General features: G+C 39.8%; 1 long non-coding RNA gene across 1 annotated transcript; it reads left to right on the forward strand.

The window, feature by feature from the left end:
* The first annotated feature begins 712 nt into the window (after positions 1-712).
* Positions 713-3,086, forward strand: LOC121641724. Its single transcript, XR_006010781.1, has 3 exons — positions 713-723; positions 2,079-2,083; positions 2,472-3,086. It is a non-coding gene; the product is annotated as an uncharacterized LOC121641724 (long non-coding RNA).
* Positions 3,087-9,847: the final 6,761 nt, after the last annotated feature.

The raw sequence follows: 9,847 nt of genomic DNA on the forward strand, positions 1-9,847 counted from the left end.
GGTTTACTCTCTGGATTAGGGTAGGTTTACTATCTGGGTTAGGGCAGGTTACTCGGGGTTAGGGCAGGTTTACTGTCTGGGTTAGGATAGGTTTACTATCTGGGTTAGGGTAGGTTTACTCTCTGGGTTAGGGTAGGTTTACTCTCTGGGTTAGTGTAGGTTACTCTGGGTTAGGGCAGGTTTACTGTCTGGGTTAGGATAGGTTTACTATCTGGGTTAGGGTAGGTTTACTCTCTGGGTTAGTGTAGGTTACTCTGGGTTAGGGCAGGTTTACTGTCTGGGTTAGGATAGGTTTACTATCTGGGTTAGGGTAGGTTTACTGTCTGGGTTAGTGTAGGTTACTCTGGGTTAGTGTAGGTTACTCTGGGTTAGGGCAGGTTTACTGTCTGGGTTAGGATAGGTTTACTATCTGGGTTAGGGTAGGTTTACTCTCTGGGTTAGGGTAGGTTACTCTGGGTTAGGGCAGGTTTACTGTCTGGGTTAGAATAGGTTTACTGTCTGGGTTAGGGCAGGTTTACTGTCTGGGTTAGGATAGGTTTACTATCTGGGTTAGGGTAGGTTACTCTGGGTTAGGGTAGGTTTACTCTTGTGAACTTGTGAAACACTCCTTTTTTACATGTGTTTTTTAAAATCAGCTTTTTCAAGTGAACAGGTATCCGTAAAACATAATGTCTGAACTATGTGTGAACAACCACTGTTATAAGTTAAAACAAATATTACGTTGTGTTTACTGAATGAGTGTGCTAATAGAGGAAGATGCTGTGGTGGTCAAACAACTGGATGCAGGTATCTAGTGCAGCTGGAACTGATCTTGGCTGAAATTAGAAAGTCACAAAAAGGACAAGAGCTGTCATTTCATCTTTCAGATGTGTTAGACACTTCCTTATACATTCGTACTGGCCTGTAGCTCTTTTTTTCTTTTCAAAGTGCACCAGATTGATGCTTTTAAATATAAAATGTCCTAAATTTTCTTCTGGGTTGCATGCCCCAATTTCCCCCCTAGAGTGGTTGTATTCTTCTCACCTCTTTCAGCCCCAACCCGTTTTCATGTCTTTTTCCAGTCCGGCCTTATCTGAACTCAACGCGTATGTATGGAGATGCTTCTGACATGCGCCACGCCCGCTGTGAGCCAAACCACAATGGCCTACAACAGCCGCGGTTAATTTCGAAGGCAGCGGTGCACACAGACCCAGTTTTGGCCTTTAGCTGTCTCTAACTTTTAACTTTTAGCTCTCACTGTGACTCAACAAATCACTTTAAAGTAGCACTGTGTAGCACAATGACCTTAACAATACGTGTTTCTGACTCATTGTGTTGCCACTCTAACAATTACTAATAAATATAAAATAATATTATATTCTTGTGATCACCGTTGCCCAGCACCATCCCAAGGCTAAGAAACTGTACTTGACAACTTTTTGTTTTTCTTTTACGGGAAGCTGTATAACTTTACAGCAGCATTTAGCTTCACGGCACACGCCAGCAACTGGGTATTGTTGTGGAATTTTTAGTTATCAAAGATCACACACTAAGTGAGAATCGAACAAAGTATTATTTATTAAGAGCTGATCAGCAATGAGAGTCCCACAGTCAAAGGAGTTTGTCTGCGTGAGTCTGGGGAGATACAAGTGAGCTTAGTTAATATACCAGGCATGAGCTGATAACATCACAGTAGGAGGTCATTGTTTTAAATTCCTCACATAGCTGTTAACAAATGTTACGGAGTGAAGGGTGCAAAGGAGGAAGCTCACTAAACTCTCAGCATCTGTTGAGGGGATGAGAAAGGGGGGAAGGTGTGAGAAGGAGTTCTTATCTAAATACACAGACATACAAAGTGTAACCTACAAACTATAAGGGTATATGAATAAATTTTCCATTACAATCCACCCCTTTGATTAAAATGCAACATATTAATCACACATAAAGAGAAAATTTACTCAAAGAACTTCAAACCACCATATGGAGAAATACAAGAATCACTAGTAAGCCAGTCCCAGAGATCAGTAAGGCATCATGGATCACAGACAAGTTAGCAGATGTATCAGGGACAAAGGTACAACACTGATCTCCAATCAGAGCACAAGTGCCCCCTGTGTAGCTAATAAAATCAAGAGCCATCCTGTTTTATAGAGACATTATTCTCAAAGCCTAAACTTAATTTTGCAGCAAACTAAAGCCAGAATCCACTAAAGAGGTTAAATTTCCCAAAGAGATTGATAGATCTTTCACAGCCCAAACCAGTTCCCCAATCCCCCACCAGGGCAAAGTCATCATAAATTCTTTCATCTGTGGAGAGAAGATACCGCGTTTAACACGATGGGGGTGTTAAAAGGGGTCAGGAAAAGGCCGCAATGTTTAAACACAACAACTCTTAAGCCCCACTCTGTAGAAAGAGAACAGCCAGGGAATAATCACAAGAATTTAAGGTGAACGAGTCAGAGTGTTTGGGGGAAGGTGAGGATATACATGAGACTAGAGTGTCTTAAAGAGAATAGTGTATCTGTCCCGTTTCGCTAAAAAAACAGTTCTGGATAAAACACATGTGGAGTTTGTATTGCTGGAAATTCAGTGTTGTCATGATGCTGAAGAGTGTGGTCGTCTCGGTGGTGCTTCCTCAAAGAGGGTGCTTCTGTCCCCTGCAGTCATCTGGCGGGTTGGGACGAAGCTAGGGCGCGTTGTGTTGGGCGAGGCCCGGTTGGATCCAGGCATCAGAGGAGGAAGGCGACAAGGATGAAGAGGATGACGCACGACCATCCCCTCACGGCAGCCTGGGTGTACTTCATGTTGTCACGTGGAGAATGGACTATCTCGCACGGGGCTGACCTCAGGGATTATTCTGCCCTGTGGTTGAGAGGTCAGCTGGAGCTCGGGTTGGTGTACCTTGGAACCTCCTACAGTGGGATGTGTGAATCCACGTGGACCTTTCAGCGACCTTCACTGCTGTATGAGTGACCAACAGGACCTGGAATGGACCCAGCCACCTTTCAAAACGCCAGTGCTTTCTTCTCGTCTCCCAGACCAAGATCCAGTCTCCCGGAACCAAGGAGTGGAGCAGATCTGATGCTGGCGTGGCAGGCCTTCCTTACCCACACTGTGTACCTGTGAAAGAACTTTCTGTTCAAAAGGAATCAGAGATGTTATTTAGAATATCACCTCCCTTTTGTCACATGGTCCACCCCATGTGACAACCTAGCAAACCATGGGAAGAAATGACAAGGAAGAATGATAAGAAAGGCAGGGTTGTCCATCAGTAGCGCGCACAATACCTGCAGAACCAGGGGTGCATGGTGGAATAGTCAATTTATCAAAAACTGATATACATCCCATCTGTGTAAATATGTCACATTATCCTAGATAAGAGTGAAATTGTACACAAAACATTAAAATTCTTGTATGCTTGAATCCTGAAGTTGCCTGTTCCGGCATCCCCCTGTAAAAACAATCCTCATCAGCATAAGCACATGTGTACATGGTGATATATTCCACTCCACCTGTAAAGGTTTATCCCAAAATGTCATGAGGGTCAAAGTCATTTTTTATTTTAAAATGCACATACACATATTTTACAAAAAGAGATGTAGAGTAGATGTCTCCTCCTCCTGTAAACAGATTATCAGTCCTGCTTTTCATGACAATAAATGTGTGTAGCTGTTAATGGCAGCAGAATTAACAGCGTTATAAAACAGCAATCATTCTTCTGTGGAAACAATCCTGGATAAGAACCTGCTGGAAGAAAAGTTCATTCAATATCAGTCCATCAGTGGTTTGTCGTCAGGTCAGAGTCAGAAAACTTTGTCAAAGTCACGTCAGTTGTTCTGCGCAGAAAGGCCAAATCAGAGCAGGTCAATTTTCCTGCATTCATGAGGATCCTTAAAGTTAATTTTGAAATTGTTTGGAAAACATTAATTGTTTTGGAGATTTTTATTATTAATGCTTTCAACTCCAAGATGATATGGACCTAAACCCAATTGGAATTTCTGTGAATAATGTGTCCATCATCAGCCAAATTTGCTCGAGCAGCACTTTCTTCTTTTAGTCTTTTACAAAACCCTTTTTCCATTATTATTATTTGTATAAGAGAATCAGTTTAAAATATCCGTGGATATCAGACCAATATGAAACAAGTTTTAATTTTTCTTCTGGTATCTCAATGGTCATCTTATAGTGCATTTTCCTGTTTTAATGCAGAGCTAACAATGACCTGAAAGTAATTTTATCTGCCTCAACATTTGTTGTTTTAGTGTTTAAGGTTTTCTTTGTTCTACTAAAAGTAATTTGCATACAGTTACATCTGATGACAGTTAATAGAGGAGCTCCTTAACGTAATTTAATTCATACATCAGCATTTTCTTTAGGTCTTAGGAAATTCCCTCTAAGCAATTTATTTATTGATTCATCTGTTTTCAGACAGATTTCAGATTTTTAGTTTGCTTGACTGAAAAATAAATCTATAATGTTTTCAGTTTGTATCTTTAAAACTGTTTCAGATTTAATTCTTGTTTAATATAGATTACAGATACAGTACCAAGAGTACTAAAACCCTAACCTAAGCCATTTGTGAAAGATAAAAATTTAAAATAATCAGGACCCAGAGACACATGAACGGTTTTGGTGCAAATCACGCACACACTTAAGGTTTTCAGGAAATCAGGGGACTTGCAGTTTGCATCACCACAGAGAACCAAGCAGGGAAACTGCCATTCAGTATTACAGAAATGTACATAAGGATCAGTATGTTGGCATTTCCACCTCTGGCAGGAAGGTTTTACTCACTCTCACTACTTCAGCTGTAGTAATGAGAGAGATACCATCTTATCTGATCCTGGGTCAACGGTTAGAAGGGTAATGTAGAGAAAATATAACTTCATGTGTCACTGAGTAACAATTAGAATGCATCTGAAGGGATAAAATAAACAAAACATTATTTTTATCCCGTTTTACTCATTTCTTTCTTTTATAAAACAATGAGCCGATCAGTGTTGGATAACTGAGGAAAGGTTGTTGCCACCAGCTCACTAAACATGTTCTGTTCTTTCTAAATTGTGAAACCAAACAAGACAGGGTTAGGAGCTCATCATTTCATGTTATGTGATGTCAGTAGTAAGCAAGTACTTCGTTGCAGTGAGCGTGCGTGTATTTGTGTATGTAAAGGTGTCTCTAGTTCCAGCTGTGAACTAGTCTTTTGTGTGTGAAATGTCTAGACGTGAAGCTTCTTCTGTTTACTCTTTAACACTTTCTTTCCATAAACGATGTAGATCTGCTTAACTTCAATAAAGATTTTGAATGAAATCATTAATTATTTGTGGTAAGAAATCAGAACAATCTCACCATCATTGTTTGTTTTAACTGGTCACATGACTGCTTCCATCCCCGAGTCAGCTCTGCCGTGGATCAGTCAGACGGCAAACCGCCTTTTGATTTTTATGGCCAATGACCCTTCTCACCACATGGATGTTCTCTCTCTGGTCAGTAGAACCGGATGGTTTTCCAACCTCGGGCCCCCAGCACCCACCTCTCTGTTCGCCCCTCAGAGCCCAGTGGCCACGCCACCTCGGAGCTGGACTACAGAGCTCACAGTCAGTTTCTTGTCCCAGTTTAGTCTTCTTGTTCTCTGAACAAAACGCATGATCAGGAGCGTTGTGGAGGATGGTGTCCTACCATCCAAAAACAGATGTTTACACGTCCATCAAACATCTGGTTTCAGTCTCTTTGAAACTAGGATATTGTTGGATATCAGATGTCTTTGTTTCTTCTCTTGAATCTTGTAGAGCATCAGGTGGTGTTGGTAGATATGGGCATCCGTATCAGTTCATAGGACATGGTGGTGATAGAAAGTTTATATATATATATACACATACATATATATATATCAGTGGGTCTCTGCTGACTTTTATCCCGGTGGAAGAACTGAGTCGGGTCAGGTATGCAGCCTGTGAGCTTCAGGAGAGGGTGTCTCCGACGGAGACGGAGGAAAGGGGAAAAGAAGAAAAAGAAAATAGGGTCAATATTTATCCTACAAAGATTATGCATGTGTCTGAGGAAAGTTGCAAGTGTTTTCTCTCAGAGATTTGACAAAGCTAAAAAATAAATCTTCAGTGTGTGTATCTAATTTCCTTTAAGGTAAAAATTGTTTATGTTTGACAAGTTTTAAAGAACACACAAATTAAGTAGAAAGAACACAATAAAATTAAAGCATTGTGATGAAGGTGTCCATAAGAAAGGACTGAAAGTCTTATAAAAATATTTTATAAATGCAAATACAAGTCAGCTGAGACTCAAAAACTATGGTTTTTCAAACAACCAGCTTTTACAACCCGAAGGTGTCCTTGTATGTATTAAGTATTCTGGAGCAGAGCAAAACATTTCCTCAGCCTGATCAGATCATTTTACATTATCTGGATCTTTTCCAGACGTAATTTTAGCATCTCCTTCTAATTTAGTTTTTACTGTAAAAAGTACCCATTTTATTTCTTCATGAGATTTCTCAATCCTACTTAAACTGTTAGACAGAGCTTCATTATTATCGGCAGCGTGTCCTCTCTCTCCGCTGCTTCGGAATGTGAGAGAATCTCCAACCACACACTTTAACACTTTAACTCTTTCGTTATCTTCTTTAGTTATTTTATGAGGTGCACCTATTTGACATTTTCATATATTTATTTTATTACTTATATATATCCTTAAATATTATTGTTTGGCCCTTTTATTTATTTATTTATTTTTCCCTTTGTTACATATTGGGGAGTCCCATTCACCCTCCTTCTCCTTACCAGCTGTGTTCCCTTATGCAACTAGGACGTCTCCAAGTTGGATTTTTCTCACTTCGAGTAGTCCACACTCAGGCACAAAAATTACTAAAAAGCCTCTTACTTCCACCACCGGACTTAACCTACCCTACCGCAGTAGAATAGTGACCTACCCTGCTTTCGCAGAATAGTGAAAACCTATCTTGTCTTCACAAGATAGTGGGATTCCTACCCTATTTTCATAAGATAGTGAGAGAAGGAGTGGTAAATGAGACTCCGATATGAAAACTTCTCACCGTGTGTGATTCTGGATGCTGCTCCACACGCAGACTTCGTTCTGGATATCAGTGGTGCCTGAACGGAGTCCCTCCACCATCCCCTGTCGGTTAAGGCTGACAAAGGGGCTGAAGTATCCTTCAGGATGCGCAATCACGGGTTCTGGTCCTCTGGTCAGTCACTCAAGATATCCTGTTCGTGACGCCAAGATTGTTGTGGAATTTTATTATCAAAGATCACACACTAAGTGAGAATCGAACAAAGTATTATTTATTAAGAGCTGATCAGCAATGAGAGTCCCACAGTCAAAGGAGTTTGTCTGCGTGAGTCTGGGGAGATACAAGTGAGCTTAGTTAATATACCAGGCATGAGCTGATAACATCACAGTAGGAGGTCATTGTTTTAAATTCCTCACATAGCTGTTAACAAATGTTACGGAGTGAAGGGTGCAAAGGAGGAAGCTCACTAAACTCTCAGCATCTGTTGAGGGGATGAGAAAGGGGGGAAGGTGTGAGAAGGAGTTCTTATCTAAATACACAGACATACAAAGTGTAACCTACAAACTATAAGGGTATATGAATAAATTTTCCATTACAGTATCAACACGCTGGCTGTTTTGGATGGCGGCTCATTCAGCAAATAAACACAAGCAGACATTATCAGAGGAAGAGAGAATTAGAAAAAGAGAAATGGATGGAGTAAGAAATCACAATGAAGTCTGACTTTTACTGTCCAGAGAGAAAACTGAGAAGAGACAGGATGCAAAATGGATGCTGAATTAGTTGTTGTTTCGGGGCGTCATAATTAGCTGGGTTTATATAACTTAAGTAAAGTTTATGTATGCAGCACTTTTCAGAGGTTAAAAGCCACAAAGTCCTTTACAGTTGTCAAAATTAAGAGCAAAGAATAAAAGCAAACAAAATATAGCATAAAACAAAAAGACCAAGCCCTTATCTAATTAAAAGCTACCCTATATTTAGCTGCTTTTAAAAAGTTTGGTTAGAATCTAAGGCAGTGTTTCACAGTCTGGGGGCCACAGGTTTAAAAACCCTTATAATGGGTCTGTGAAACCACCAACAGTCAGACCTCAGACAACTCCGGGATTAACTAAACCTGTCAGCCAGGTCAGCTGCACAGGATGGATTTCCATGGCAACGTTTTGTGAAACCAGATGCGGTTCAGCCAGGGTGATCCATTCCCTGGGTTTTCTGAAACGGCCTCCTGGTATTTGTCGTCTCCACATCCGTGTTCTTTCTTCAACACAGAAACAAACTTTTTGTTTTTAACCACCTCATTTTGGGTTATTTTGCACTTTGTACTTGACATTTTGTTCATATCCAGATTTTTTTTTCACGTCTTTGTTACATGAGAATTTTTCTTTTGCACCAAATAATATATGGAGGATGTACAATATGTTATGTTTTGAACTCTAAGATAATTACTTTTGTGAAATTTGTTTGATTTATAAACGACTTTCCATCACAAGCAGATTGATTTAGTGGTTATTGTATCTTTGTGAACCATTGTATGTGATTGTAATGTCATTAACCATCAGTGCCTGATGTTTTTATGATTGTTTTGTATCCTCTGTCGGGATGATGCTTTGCAAGGTAATCATGTATCATCTGCTGGAAGTTGATGTGTGATTTATACAGTTTGACATTTCATATTTAATACTAAAATTTGCAGCCGTGGAAAGTAATTGAGTTTATTTACTGTTGTACTCTGAAGTCTGAATGTTTAATGCTGAGGTTGCGTTTACATGGTAAACTTTTCAAATGAACAGGTCAGTTTGTTCATTTGGTTGATAATTAAAATAATTTCAGCACTATTCTCAGTATTATCCTGCTGGTGGAGCTGTCGGACCAAAGAAGAAGAAGAACTATGAAGGCAGAAGCTGGTTATGGAGCTGGATAATCCAGATGTAATATTATAACTTTTAGGATCGTAATCAGAGCTGAGAGTTACAGTCGTGTGCATGTACTGCATTAGAATTTAGGTTTTATCTCTCAGGACACATTGGGATTTACTACCAGGTCTTAAAATGAAGTAAAATCAAACCTCAGATGAACAACATGACAGATCTCATTATTTAATGAACTGAAATGTGTCCCTAACTTGTCATGTGTGCTGTCGTCTTGGTTTGATGATGAATGTGAACAGTAAGATGAAGAGAACTGTACAATGATAAATTTTTAGTAATGCTTGTCAGTAACATCAGTGCAGCACTGCTCTGAAATGGCAAGCGGAGGTGAAAGAAGAGAAGCTGCAGGTGCAGTCGCCTTCATTTATCAGCCGGCGTAGGAATGATGGGGCCTTGATAAATCCATCATCATTTACATGTTACACCCTTAATTATTCCTGGCTTAGAAGCCACGTCCAGTGAGGTCAAACCATGAAGACGTTCTGCCAAAACAAACTTTTCAAAGGTGGAGATGGAAAGCCTCACTTGTGAGGTGGAAAAGAATAAAGAGGTGATTTTTGGCAGCCTAAAAACCAGAGTCTAAGGAAGAAAACACTACAAGAGGATCACGGAGGCTGTTAATAGCCTCGCCGTTGTTGATCCGACTCCGGCAGAGGTGTATATATATATATATATATATATATATATATATATATATATGCCCATGATTAACGTTTTATTAGTTTTTAATTAGGATAACAGTCCATACCTGGTAACTGAAAGTCAGAATTCTTTAGTTTGCGCACTTGAAAATATAAACATGCTAAGAGATCAATTAAACCTTAAAACTGTGAATAAAACCTTTTCAAACTGCTATACGTCTGTGTTTACCTGCATTAGCTTAGGATTGTTGTGGTCAAGG

Source organism: Melanotaenia boesemani, chromosome 6 (genome assembly GCF_017639745.1).
Source record: "Melanotaenia boesemani isolate fMelBoe1 chromosome 6, fMelBoe1.pri, whole genome shotgun sequence".
NCBI classification, from domain to species: domain Eukaryota; kingdom Metazoa; phylum Chordata; class Actinopteri; order Atheriniformes; family Melanotaeniidae; genus Melanotaenia; species Melanotaenia boesemani.